Genomic DNA, 14,096 nt, shown 5'->3' with positions numbered 1-14,096 from the left:
TTTGTCATTTTTTTCTTAATGTACATTAATACCTCACTGCCTGATAAATATGTATTAAGATTTCAGCCTATAAGTAGATGTTCCAGGCTCTTGACATAGCTCTTCCTTTAATGTTTTCAAAATAATTATTTTGTGTTGCACAAAATCCATTTACTAAGTTTCTTCGTAAGCATTTTCAGTCCTTATGTTTGGGCTCTGTGAAATAGTTTTGTTTATGACAGTTGTACTGTCACTTCAGACAGGCTGGGAGTCACTTCAGCCTCTGTTGCTTCCTTGTGCAGTCCTGCATGCTGCTCCCTGTCAGTGCATGCTGACTGCCTTTTGCAGACTCCTTGGATCTTTTAACCTTCATTCTTCTGTGCTTGTTCGCACTGTTGCAGTTTCAGGTGTTTATTTAATACCATCCAGGATAGCATAAGCTTTTTGCCTTCCAACACTTGGAACCTTATTGGTTTTATTTTGCTTCCTGGTGCATTTGACTGTTGTTTAGTAAGTACAAATGGGCAATTCGAACAATATTTTCCTCAGTTGTGGATATTGACATGTTACTGCAAAATGGCCTTAGACCAGATAGCCTTTCTCCAACATCTTTTTACTCATGTTTATTGTAAGAACTTTATTTATTCCTTTCTGGAAATTCTGTATTCTTTGGTACCCAATTGACTTTTCTTAACTTACCTTGTATTTTTGACAGATATCTAGCCTCTGAATCAGCAACCTTTTCTAACAGCTGCTTTACTTCCCTTCCTCATGGTGCTCAGGGTTAAACATGACTCGTGCACATGCACCTCCAATTTGCCTGCCACACTTCTGCAGCGTTTCAGGTACCTGGGGGGTTTGGTTTCTTTGTCTCATATACACAAGCTCTTATGCAGCTTCTTGACACACTCTTTTTCCTACCCTGCTCCTGGCATAACTGCCTGTGTTTGGCTGCTAGTGAAGATGATGCTCTGGTACCAAGGAGCACTCTTCCACTGTAGCTAGAATGAAGTCAGCTGGTGACTTGGAATCCAGAGGAGACCTTAATAAAACACCATCAGCTTCCCCAGCTGGAAACTCCTGTGTCTCTGCTCCTCTTTTCCCAAGGTTTCCTCTTGGCAGGGCAGGCAGGAGGGCCTGGCAGCAGTGCAATGGTGGTAGGGTGATGAAGTAACTGTGTGAGCACAGTATGTGCTCCCTGAATAGACAAAGCACATTCCTCTGCAGGGTTGCAAGATGAGCACCACTCACCAGCAGCATGTTTGTTCAGAGTATAAAAAGGCTAAGGTATTGCAGATCAAAGCATTAACAAATCAGGTTGTCACAGCATTAAAATGCTGAGATTTCAGCTTATCTTGAGTGAAATTTAAATCTTTCTGTAGTATAATTTTCCTTCATTCTGCACCAAATGCACCGTCTTAATTCTATTATCGTGAGCCTGGACAATTGACTTTTTTTTAATCCAAAAGGATCGGTTTCTGTGGAGGACAGTCATAGTTTTCTTCATTCCTCAGTTTTCTGTGAAAGTCACATTCTGTGTGTCAGAACTATTCAGTTCTAACCCTAATGCACTTAATGTCTTCATTTAGGCCATGAAGTAAAGCTGAAAGCATGTTCAGGCTTGGAGAGAGAGAGGGAAAGATATGATTAAACAGCCATTGTGGTATACCCATTGTTTGACCACTTGAGAACTGTATGACCTTTGAGTTTACTGAGAAATATGAATAAACATGTGAGCATAGTGAGCCATTTCTCTTCTCTGAAAGCTTATTGTGTGTTCAGGTTTTTGGAAGAGACTTTTGTAACATTTGTTTTTGTCAAAGGACAATTCCTCCTAGCTACCTTTACTCAGCTCCAGTGCACATAGTGAAGTTTTTTCTGTACAGCATGAAAAGAAACAGCAACTCCAGTGAGCATAAATATTTGAGGACAGATTAGAATTTTCTGTCCCTATCATACATTCTTAAAATAAGCCTGACTTGTTTTTGTTCATGTTTTTCCTGGAGGCACAAGCAATTCTGCAGAAGTAATCTAGATGGAACAGAAAGTTATGTGCATTATGATGGGGAAAGAAGAGAGTTACCAGCAGTCCTGTGAGGACATGATGGACACAATTATAAGCAAAGGACCCAGGATAATGTGTATGAAGAGGAACACAAAATCAGCAAAATAGAGTTAAGCAAGGTCATCTTAATTGCTTACAAGAAATTGCACGGAAGCAAGGAGTGCCTACAGGGCACAGGAAAACACAGCAGGACACCAGTGTGCCCCTCAGGAGTGCCTGCACACTCATGCATGCAGCACGGGGAATAACCATGAGGAGCTAGAGATCTGCCTGCCATCACAGGCCCTGATCATTTTGGGATCACAGAGATATGGCGGAATGGCTGTCATGGCTGAAGTGCTCCAAGATAAGGATGCAAGCTCTTAGGAAGGACAGGCTCAGAAGGTGAAGAGAAGGAGTTGCCCTTTGTGACAGAACAGCTTGTGTGCATGGAGCTTTGCCTGGGGATGGATGATGAGCCAACTGAGAGCCTAGGATATACTCCATAGTCCTGGGTAAGGAATGAGGAAAAAAGCACCATGAAATGTTTTACTGAGCACTGGAAGAGGTTGTCAAAGAAAGATTGTGGAATCTCCATATCAAAAAATAATATATAAAAATAAAGCCTCCTGAACGTGGTCTTGGGCAACAAGTGACACTGCTCGAGCATGGGGATTGGACATTTCTTCTAGCCTCAACCACTTTATGATTTTGTGATCATATGAAAACTGAAGACAAGTGTTGACTGGCTAATCCAAAGGGAGTCTTTGCTTTAGTGTAATAAAACAGTCAAAACCAGGTAAATTACAAATTCTGTTGGTATGAGTGCTTCCAAACCACCACTCTATGAAGTCTGGAGATACAATGGGCAAGGAACTTCTTTTCTTCATTATAGGAGAATTCTCTGAGCTCTAATCATAACAACTTCATGATGACTTTAACTGTTTCATAATGAAAAATAGCACTTGGAGTTTGAATGGACAGCACTGTCTTCCAAGACCACAGAATGCAACAGTTACTGTATTAGACAATGTCCTCTGCCCACACAAAGATGCCTATTTAGCATGCTGGAAGTGGGCACAAACACAAAAGAAGAAATGTTTTGAGACAGAAGTTTTGATTCAAGTCCTGTGATAAATGCAAGGAAGTACCGGAATGAATACTTTTAATAAGAGCAATCAAACAACTCATACATTGGAGTCACATAAAATATATTCACACAAGACATTTGCTTTGTTGATTCAGATGACAAATACCTCAGTAAAAATTCTTGAATGTTGAACACAGTAAAGGGATCAAGTCATCGTGCCCCATCTGTGATACTGATCTGACACTTTTTACAGGACTTCCTCTGTGGGCTTGGTTGTGCTTATAAAATGTTAGCAACACTGGAAATATTTGTTTGCTTCAAACTGGATTGTCACTAGCAGACAAGAGATCAGTATCTTTGAAATTAACCTGTATGTTCATTACCTATTGGAGTGGTATTTGAAAAATAACTCACCTGGTTTACACTACCAGTTCTTCTTCATCATAAGTGTCATAGGTTAGCAAGCATAGTCCCGGAAGGGACGTCCTTGCTAAGGGGTGCTTACAGTTTCCTCTGGGAACTGATAGAACCTATCAGCTGGCCAGTTTGAATATGGACAATTCTCTAAGCCACTTAAAGTTGTGATCACCTCTGTGATCCACATTTAAGAATAGGCAAACTCCCCCTCCAGGCTCTCTCTCGTTTCCGGCGCTGGCACAGGTGGCTGCAGGCCCCGTGTGGGGGCCAGCGGGCCCGGCCAGGCCCTGCTTGGGCCAGGCCGGGCCGGGCCACGGCCATCCTGAAGCCATGGACCTGTTCCAGCCATGGAACCCCCCCCCACTGCCTTGCCGTGGGCAGCCGGAGCGGCTCGGCTCTCCCCCCTCTCCACTGCGATAAGAAAAATTCAACATTCCAGCTGCAAAGCTGCAAGGCCGAGGTGAGAGTAACCCTTTTATTGCTGTGAAGAGCTGAAAACCTGAGGGAAGAGAGAGAGGAGATGCTTAAAGCTGAAATTCTGTTGTGAAGCTATGATATATCAGAGTATCCTGTTGTAATTTCATGAAGATATGGGGGGTGGAGTGTTCAACTCGTGAGCAAAAGCACCTGCGCTGAGATAGGCAGATGCTGACGCAGCTGTAATTTCATGAGAAGTTTGGACAGGGAGAGATGAACCAGATGAGGACTTTTGCTCCAAACGGGAAAGGAGAAAACCTCTGTCCGTAGAGATGAACCAGATGAGGACTTTTGCTCCAAATGGGAAAGGAGAAAACCTCAGTTCCTAGAGATGCTCCCAGAGATAGTCCTAACGATGAAGATGATGAAGACCCTTTGCTCCCAGGGAAGGAGAAGGGCCTCTGTTTTTGTTTCTGAACGGCTCAACCTTAAAATTGTACCCCAAAAATCTTCAAGAGTGGACCCTCGAAAGCAGTTGCGGGAAAAGCTGCAAGTCGGGGGAAAGGACTCACACGCAGGCAGAGACTCCTCTTCCTAAATGGACTGAACAATATTTGGAAGTAGGCGGCTGTCTCGTTGTGATAATGTTTTCATAGCATGAGCAAGAAGAGACTTCTCTTTCTAAATGGACTGAACAAGGTTATTATGGAAGTGGTAAACAGACTGAACATCTTAAGGGTTGTCTTTTCACATTGTCAGTGGGAGAAGGGAGGAAGGTGGGGGGAGGAGGAGAGTTCTGAAGGTGGTATAATTTTTTTCTTCTTTTAGGTCTGTTAATAAACTTCTTCATATTCTGTCAAGTTTGGTGCCTGTTTTGCATTTCTCCTAATTCTTATCTCACAGCAGATAAACAGTAATGAGTATTTTGGACCAAACCACTACACTAAGATACAGAGATTTTACTTTCTTGTATTCCCTTTAAAAACATCCTGAGATTTAGGGGGAAAGAGAACATTCTAATCAGCTCATCTCTGTACTTATTTACTCCTAAGAAGAAAAGAGAATGTGTGCTGCCCATAATTTTAAAGTGGAAAAATGTGTAATATGGAGAGAGGACAAGATTATTTAAAAGCTATCTAAGAACAAAATAAAAAGAAGAAAATATTTATTTATCCCATTTTTCATCAAAAAATTAAGTTTTCAAACATCCTTACAAAAATCTCAGGTTTGAAAAAAGGAAGGAATGTAATACAATTACTCTCTTTATGGTAGATGAGAAAATAAATATTCTGAAAACCCAGTGTATGGATGTAAACTTTTCATCTGGAACACACATTAAGACTTATAGTTTAGTTTCCTTTTCAAACACATTAAAAGAATAGTAAAACTAAAAAATAGCACTCGTGAACATTTGGGGAGGCCAGTCCTGTTTAATATCTTTATCAATGACATGAATGAGGGGATTGTGTGCCCCCTTAGTCACTTTGCAGGCAATACCAAGTCAGGTGGGAGTGTTGATCTGCTGGAAGGCAGGAAGGCTCTGCAGAGGGATCTGGACAGGCTGGATTGGTAGGCTGAGGCCAGTTGTGTGAGGTTCAACAAGGTGAAGTGCCAGGTCCTGCACTTGGGTCACAACAACCCCAGGCAGCACTACAGGCTGGGGGAAAGGGGCTGGAAAGCTGCCCAGCAGAAAAGGACCTGGGGGTGCTGGTCAACAGTGGCTGAACATGATCCAGTGTGTGCATCCAGCTGGCCAAGGAGGCCAATGGCATCCTGGCCTGGATCAGCACTAGTGTGGCCAGCAGGACCAGGGCAGTGATTGACCCCCTGTACTTGGCACTGGTGGGACCACACCTCAAGTGCTCTGTCCAGTTTTGGGCCTCTCACTACAAGAAGGACATTGAGGTGCTGCATGTCCAGAGATTGGCAACGGAGCTGGGGAAGGGTCTAGAGAGTAAGTCCTATGAGGAGTAGCTGAGGAAGCTGGCAGCGTTCAGCCTGGAGTAAAGGAGGATCAGGAGTGATCTTATCACTCTCTACAACTTCCTGAAAGGAGGTCACAAGTGATAGAACAGTGGAAATGACTTCAAGTTGTGCCAAGGGAGGTCAGGCTAGTAGTAGAAGTTTCTTCATTGAAGGGTGGTCAGCATTGGAACAGCATACCTAGGGAAGTGGTGAAATCACCATCCCTGGCAGCATTGAAAAAACATGTGGATGTGGCTTTTAGGGACATGGTTTAGTGGTGAACATGTCAGTGCTGGGTTACCAGTTGGACTCCATCTTAGAGGTCTTTTCCAAACTAAGGGATTCTGTGATTTTCTTACCCTGCTGCATTTGCACAGAACTGAGCTGCTTTAAGTTGTCAGTGATGGGTAACAGTAATTTCATATTCTCTCCTTTGAGATGTACCCCTTAAACTCCACAGAGCATGCCTAAAGCCTGTTTGGCATCTTGTCCCAAGGCCCTCTGATGTTGTAGTGAATGTTACAGTGATCACAGAAAGGGAACATGAGCTTCTAGCAAACAGCCCAACACCTGAGTAGGAAAACCTGCTTTCTTTCATCTTTCAGCCCTTTACATATAGTGATGGTGGCTCCATAGGTCCTAAAGGATCAGGAAATTATTAAGAGGTTTGAAAAAATTTCCTCTCTGCTTTACTCGCCATGGTTTGTCACAGAGGATTAAATTTTCTGCTTTTCCTCCCATATCTGCTCCTTAAAACAGGTCTGTGCTTTATTCACTCTGTGTTACCTTCTCTTCTGCACTTGAGGAACGTTCACCTAGCAAATTCACAAAATTCACCAAGCAAAATATCTTCTTCTGACCTTATCTTAAAACAGAAAATTAAAGCAAAGGAAAGGAAAGCTGCACCAGGTATTAACAAACTGAAGTGGCAGCTCAGCAGCATTGCTTTGCCAACTGGCAAGATGAAAATCCAAATGGCAGTGAGTCTGTAGCCTGGTCCCAGTCTGGAACATGATTTCCTTTTCAACAGCCTGTTGGAAAATTCTGTCAGTGACTTGCAGCTCAAAATAAGACTGCAGGAGCTGGTGCTGCACTGGCACCTGCCACTAAATATGAGCTTAACAATACAATGGGAGAAAAAAAAATCTCTGCTGCTCTCTCCTGCTGGATGGCTCTGGTGCACTGCCCAAGGAAGAGCTGGGGGAGAAGACTGAGCCTGACAGGCTGGGAAATGAACACAAAAGGAAGGTAATGTGGCTGGAGGTGCCAGGGTGGGGAGCTGGGGCTCTGTTGAGGAAACAGAAGGATGAATTGGTACCCTTGAGAGTGTTTACATAAAGTACCTCAAAACTGGAGAAGCAGTATGGTGAGAAAGCATGGAGGAACTTGTCTGAAAGATATTTAAGTCAGCCATAGAGATCAGAGGCAGGAGTCAGTACCTCATTAACAATGAAAGATAATTAGTAGGGTGGGGATAAATAGCAGAGGGCCTTAAAAATGAAGGCATATAGCCAATGTCTGATGTAATTAGGAAAGTATATCCCAGAAATGGGATCAGAAGAGAAACAGAGAGTGGATTATATACTGTCAACCAAATAAGACCTTAGGACAAGTCCCAAACAGAGTGATCTTGTCATCAAATTAAGATGGCAAAGTCATGTGGACAGCATCTGACAGACACTATAGCAATTTCTCCCAGTCATTTCTCAGGGCAGCACAGCTCAGACAGCCGAATCCTAGGAGCAGAGGAGATTGCGAACACACGTACCTGCCAGAGGAATGCTGCTTGTTGCCCCACACCAGCAAAACTCCTGTATTGGAGTTTTATGCCTCAGCAAGGAGCACATGCCAGAAAGCCAGCCAGTTAAGAAGTGTGATGGTTGGGCAGGAACTCTGCTGCTAACACTGCTCATGTTGTAGTTTGTTGTCTTGATCCAAACAAAAAGTGGAGGCTTTGAAAAGTGTCAGGGACACCAGCTCACCACATCCTGTTTCCTCCAGTACCACTCTTTCTCTTAGCTCCTCTTCACCTCTTCATTGCTTGAAATAACAAAACCCCCACGATCTTTAGCAACAAGTCAGCTACTTTAAAAGTCTACAATCACACTACACAATTTCTCTGTAAATTTTGGATCCAAAGACCATCACAGTTTCTCCTTGGCCCTTGTTCCTCCTCCAGTGGTCTCTTGACCAGTGAATCTCAGAGACTCCTCTTCATGTATCTTAGCTTCTATTGCCTGTAAAAAATGCCGTGCTTTCTGCCACTTTAGTCTTCTCTTGCTTCCAAAAGAGATTGTGAACAAACAGAAAGAGGCTACATCTGCTGATGGTTACTGAGCAAGTGTAACAGTTTCAAAACCACCTCTGGCTCAGGATGTCCCTGAACTGTGGATGCTAAGAAGTTCTCAAAGAACAGTTTCTTTATGGCCTGTTTTTTATGTTTGTGTCCTAATCATCCCACACTGGCTGTTGTCTGAGACAGGATAATGGCTCAAAGGGATATTTGATCAGACTCAGCCTGGCAGCGCTGATGGAAGCCCTTCCCCGCCTAGAAGAGGAATGCTGCTTCTCCCTCTAAAGAAGCAATGGTGTATTCCCTGGCAAAACTTCTGACAGTCTAACTGCCTTCTTGTGGGAGCCCTTCCCCACCCAGCACATCTTTGTTTCTCCACTGGACAGGTTTGTAGTATTTATAAGACTGTCCTGTTGGGAACCTGTCAGAAAATCTACTGTATTTCTCCCTCACCACACAATTTTATTGTGAAACTTTCAGTCCCCTGACAGAAAAGAGAGAAATCGATCTTCTACAGCCTGGTCAGATAAGTAAGAAAGTAAAGCTTATTACAGTTGTACACCTGTCCCATGCAGGATGTCTTTATTTTTTCGGAGATCCTTGCAAGGGATGGTCCAGTGTAGGGCCAGGAGTCAAACTTGATGATCCTCTTGGGTCCCTTCCAACTCAGCAAATTCTGTGATTCTGTTTCTGTTTTAAACAAATGCCAAATCAATTTCAAGACCAAAAAGAGACCAGCAAAGATTCTACAAAACGCTTGTCTCTCCAGCCTGATTACCAGCTTCAGGAGTGTTTGTTTAATTCTTGGAAACTGAATTTGCAGTGTTCATGTCTGATGCAAGTTAGCCCTGTAGCCTCATGGACTGCTATTGCCTAGAACAAGAAATTTCACCTTAAGTGTTCTTTCATGACAAGTAAGTGCTCCTTCTCTTTTTTCTTTATAATGCAAGTACCACCTTTTTGAGCAAGTTGCCTTTTCTCTTAGCTTTGTTCATGTCTGAAGATAAAGTGTGGGGTAAATGAGACAAAAAAGAGCATGTAACCATTTTGACAGGTGTAAGCTGGAGCACCATCTCAGCCTGTTTGGCCAGTGAGACACTAGCTCCTTCCAGGCAAGCAAACCAAACAATTTCATTCGCATCCAAAGATTGCAGTCTTAGTCCTTCCACATCAAGAGAAACTCCTTAGGAAACTCAGCTTTTGCTGTGCTTGTTCAATGCTAGAGCTAAAAAAGCACCTAGAATTGTAACAACAGCCTGGTTGCTAATCCATTAAAAGGAAATTGGTCAAATCTCATGGCTCAATCCACTTGCAAAAAGTATAATTTTTGAATGTGCTTGCCCAAGTGGATGGTTACCATAGCTCCCTGCCACGGCTGAACAGTGCTTTGCCTCTCTGAACTTGACAAATCAGTTCTTTTTAATACTGAATGACTTTCTACAATACCATGTTGGTTTTTCCACAGGATTAATTTTCAGTCTTGGTAATAAGTTAAGAATAGGAGTATGCATAAATATGTATATTGTTTTATAAAGAAACCAAAGGCAATAGTAAACTACAGACACATTTTTTCCAGAACCTAATCAAGTACAGCTGTTTCATTACAAGCTTGTGGCAAAAAGCCAGTGAAGGCATTTGGAGAAGGGTTCTTATGAGATGCTCCTGAGCTGTGGAAATTGTTCAGCATGCTTGGGAGCAACCTTACCTTCCTGCTCCTCTGAGCTCAGGGGACTGGAAAGACAACCCAAGAGACCAAAAGTGGAGCCAGGCCCTGCTTCCGAAGCACAGTTCCCAGGTTTGAATGGGCCAGGCTTTGAGTCACTGCCTTTCATTCTCTTTGCTCCCCAGGCACTGCAGCTCCAGCATCACATCTTTGGTGTTTGAGAAAGGCCATGCTGAGACACCGAGAGTTAGAAACACTTCCATGCAGGCCAGACCACTTGCTCTGTGACAGCCCACTCTGCCAGCCCCTCCTCTCAAGGCTGGGGTTCAGATAACATTTGTTGTATTTTTGTCAAACTCCCACTTCAATTCAGCCCTATTTTAACATCTGAAAAAATATCTGTTGTTCTGCTGTGGCCATCTGCTACCATCCCCAAGAAGCCAGGCCAAAAATATCCAGGGACTTTGAAGAACAGTGTTAGCTGAAACATACTTATGTTAAGACAGCCCAGCAAATGGGTTATCTTAAAAACTTACAGGAATGAACGCAGCTTAGTTTCTACCTCCAAGGGTAAGTTATCATCATGATTCCCTTTGAAAAGGGACTGCAGCAAATGGAACTAATATACCATATAAATACACAAGGTGTGACAAAATGAAGAATTTATTCAAGGTGGAAGTTCATGAGCAGGAACAGAGAAAAACAAAGGGGCAATAATCCTTCAGAATTTAAATGCTTTCTAATTTTATAGTAATAACTAATGGTTATTACTATTAACCAGGCATCAACAAACTTGTTATGAGTGATGAGTCACTTTATGGTAGATTATAGTGGATCTCTTTATGCATTACTTTTTGAAGAGAGCAGGACCTGAGGAACTACCCAGGCTGTCTCTGCCCAGTAGTCAAAATCTTAGTATGTGGCAGTCCACAAAGAGCTCTGCCTTCACTTTCAGTAATTAACACAAAATAGTCACCTCAGGAACAGTCCTGCCCTGTGACTTTGCAATTCAGGTCACCTGTGAGTGAATATATTCTTTATGAGGACTCTATCCAGTGCCCACGCCTCCCACAGAGTCTTCCCTTTCACTGTAACACTGGCTAAATAGACCATAATATAATATTTGGGATTGTATGTCTTCAGGCTTCTGGGGATTCAACCCTAAAGTGTTTCAAGATACAATTTATAAACAATTTTTTTCCCCTCTGTACTCCTAATCTGCCCCTGGAAGAGCACTAGCTGCTGTGAACAGATTGTGCTAGCTGAAACAGGCAACACAGTGACAGGAAACCCAAGAGTACACTGTAATATTAATACTCTAAAAACTCTTCATTGTTAAGCAGTAAGGGGATGTTAGCCTAAAGTGAAGGTTTTTGTTAAAGATCATATACCCCATGCTGTTATAATAGTTCATTCCCACTTCCAGACTTTGGTTGCTAAGCTAAACTGCAGAACTCTTCATAGCAAATCCTTTACCAGGAGCAGAGCTAGAAGAGAATTTTACAAAATGCTAAAATGGTACTCAGCTTACACTTCATCTCAAGCTTGGCCATCATACTTTGCTATCTTCAACTTCCTGTCTTCGATAAGGAATGTTTGGGAAAATATCGCAGAAGTTTGCAATGGAAATAAAAATCAATAATCAATTTAATAATTAAGTAACCCTGATTCAAAATTGAAAATAACTGCTTTGTGTTTGAAATTCATCTAGTCTTTCTCAGATGAAGACAGCATTTATTCAAACATTTAAGTTTACTTCAATAGTGGAAAACCAGTTTGCCTCCACAGTCCATTATAATATTTCCAGGGGGAGAGCTTTATTACAGGAAAAATAGCTACTCTCAATTTTTGATGACTGGGAAGTCTTCAAGAGCAAAGCATGAAATAAAAGTCTGGTTTTTTCCTTTTAAGTATATATGCTGTATATGTATATATGCTGTATGTAGATTATATGATCTGCTTTTTCTAGTCACAGATCAGTCTTTTCCCCCGATCAAGGAAGACTACATGAAATCAACTGTTAGTGTCCTTGTGCTAACTGCAGCCAGAAAAAACATTGCATTAGGACCATTCTTGGGAGAAGCTGTAATTTGTCATGTGGGATATGAGCAATAATTTTGCTCTAACTGCCATACCATTATCGGTACAAAAAGTCCGTTGTTTCTTGAATGAGAAGCACCTGGCCAGGCAGGCAGCAGCGGCTTCACTAGAACTGCCCTATCTGAAAACAGCCACACAAGAGCTGCCAGGCCACCAGTGCTCAAATTACTTCTGCACATCAGCTCGGACTCCTCCGCTACTGCTTTCAGCAAACGGCCTAAAAACTGGTGGCACGTTGCTACTTTCAGGAGTTGAGCTTTTACACAGCAATTTCACTTTGAAAAATACTGGAAGCAAGTTACCCATTGGCAGATATACCACCAGGAAGAATTACAAAGGGATGAAGTAGACACCACTTACACTGTTGCACTCAAGGCAAATATTCTTGCATGCCAGGTGGGGTATCTGACAATTGCATGTTTATCTGTAGTCTTGAAGGAGAGCCAACAAATGATTCAAAAACCGTCTTTTAATAAAGCCCAAAGTCCAAATCATTTGAGTCTGAGATAAAATTTTGTTTGATTTAGTGGCACATTTTACAGCTGAAATACTCCCCTCCCCACCCTAAAGTTTGAACTTTGAATTTCTTTCCTGAAGCAGGCACAGTGAAACAAGGCATCGTGATCTTGTTTATGCCATTTATAAAGGCAGATCACTCCCAGCTTCTAATGTTCTACTGTACTGCCCCTTCCTTCAACCCCCTGAATCATAAATCCAACCTCCCCAAAGACGTGATGTCTTTTGGGCATTGTACATATATACTCATGCCAGAAAATAACCTGTATTCTTTGCTTCCATTCCAATGCTCACTTAGCATTAAGCTGTATTTATGAATCTTGTTGAAGAGGGTCTTTAACAAGTCGACAAAGTTACTCATCTGCAGTGTAATTTATTACCCTATCCAGCCTTGTATTTTTGGCAGAACAAACTGACAGAGGTTTAGTAACAAAAAAAATCTGCCTCAGGAAGACTGAGGAAACAAAAAGTTTTTACTTGAATATTAATGTGAGATTTAGGACACAAACCTGAGACTTCCAGCAAGTTTTTTCACCAATGACTTTCTTTCCTTTCTCCTTTTTTGTGATCATGGGTTTCTGCACTGACCTACTGTAATTTCTCCAGAATAGTACTCAAAAACCATAGCTCTGATACAGCAAAATTGTATACATTTACTAAAACCAAACAAACTTGCGCAGAATCCACAATAATTTATGCACATTCAATTAAGTCAGGGAATTTGCTTGTAAGCATTTGTATGAGTAACAACTTTGCCCAATTGACCAATCTTGAAACTTTACATTCCTTAAAAATAATTTCAGAAAATTACTTACTGCATGATGGTTTTCTGCAACATGGGTGAAAACACTCAAACCTGGTGCCACATTTGGCAGAAGTGGGAGGCTAGCCATCAGAAAGCAACATATTGTGTCTCTCACAGTATTCCTCCTCATGGGCCAGAAGTTCCTGGTGTTTTCCAGGCTCTGACCACTCTTTTCCTACCCTCCTTATGGCTCAGTGTTTCTTCTGTTGCCAGCGGATTACAAATGTGTTGAAAGACAGAAGCTCAAAATGGCATATAAAGAGTTTTAGTAGAGCAGAGAGTCTGCAGCTAGCTTTCAGGAATCAGACATTAGCTGTTGTCACGATCAAACACACAAGGAAATTCAATCAACTCTTTTTCTAAAGCTTGATATGAAAAAAGAAAAAAATCCCTCAAAGAATAACCCTCCATAACTATCACTCTTAATACACTCCCTTGCTTCATACTGCTTAAGGGTATTGAGTCTCTGAAAGTATCCAGCTCATGCTTTGACACCGGGTGCCAGCACTTAAGAAAACAATCCTTTTTCATTTCAAATAATTATTCTCATGTTCCAGTACTGACAACAGAGTGCAAAGTTAATGATACAGAGTACATTCTACCCCAGCTATGTTCTACCCAACCTAATAACACTCAGGTATATTATTTGCTCTACAGAAAATACACTTAAACTACTGGAATGCAACATGTGGAATTCAGGAAGTGACAGTTGTTAAATTCCAGGATTTTCCCAACAAGAGTTGCTGCCTGCACCAGCAGTGGGCTACAGTAACAGAACTGCTCTTTACATTTTGCATTCAATTAAAG

Source organism: Corvus kubaryi, unplaced genomic scaffold (genome assembly GCF_017639235.1).
Source record: "Corvus kubaryi isolate FWS band 111438036 unplaced genomic scaffold, C.kubaryi_AGA036_p1.0 37392, whole genome shotgun sequence".
In the NCBI taxonomy this organism is placed as follows: Eukaryota; Metazoa; Chordata; class Aves; order Passeriformes; family Corvidae; genus Corvus; species Corvus kubaryi.
The sequence above is the reverse complement of the archived record's forward strand: the minus strand, read 5'-3'. Positions refer to the sequence as shown.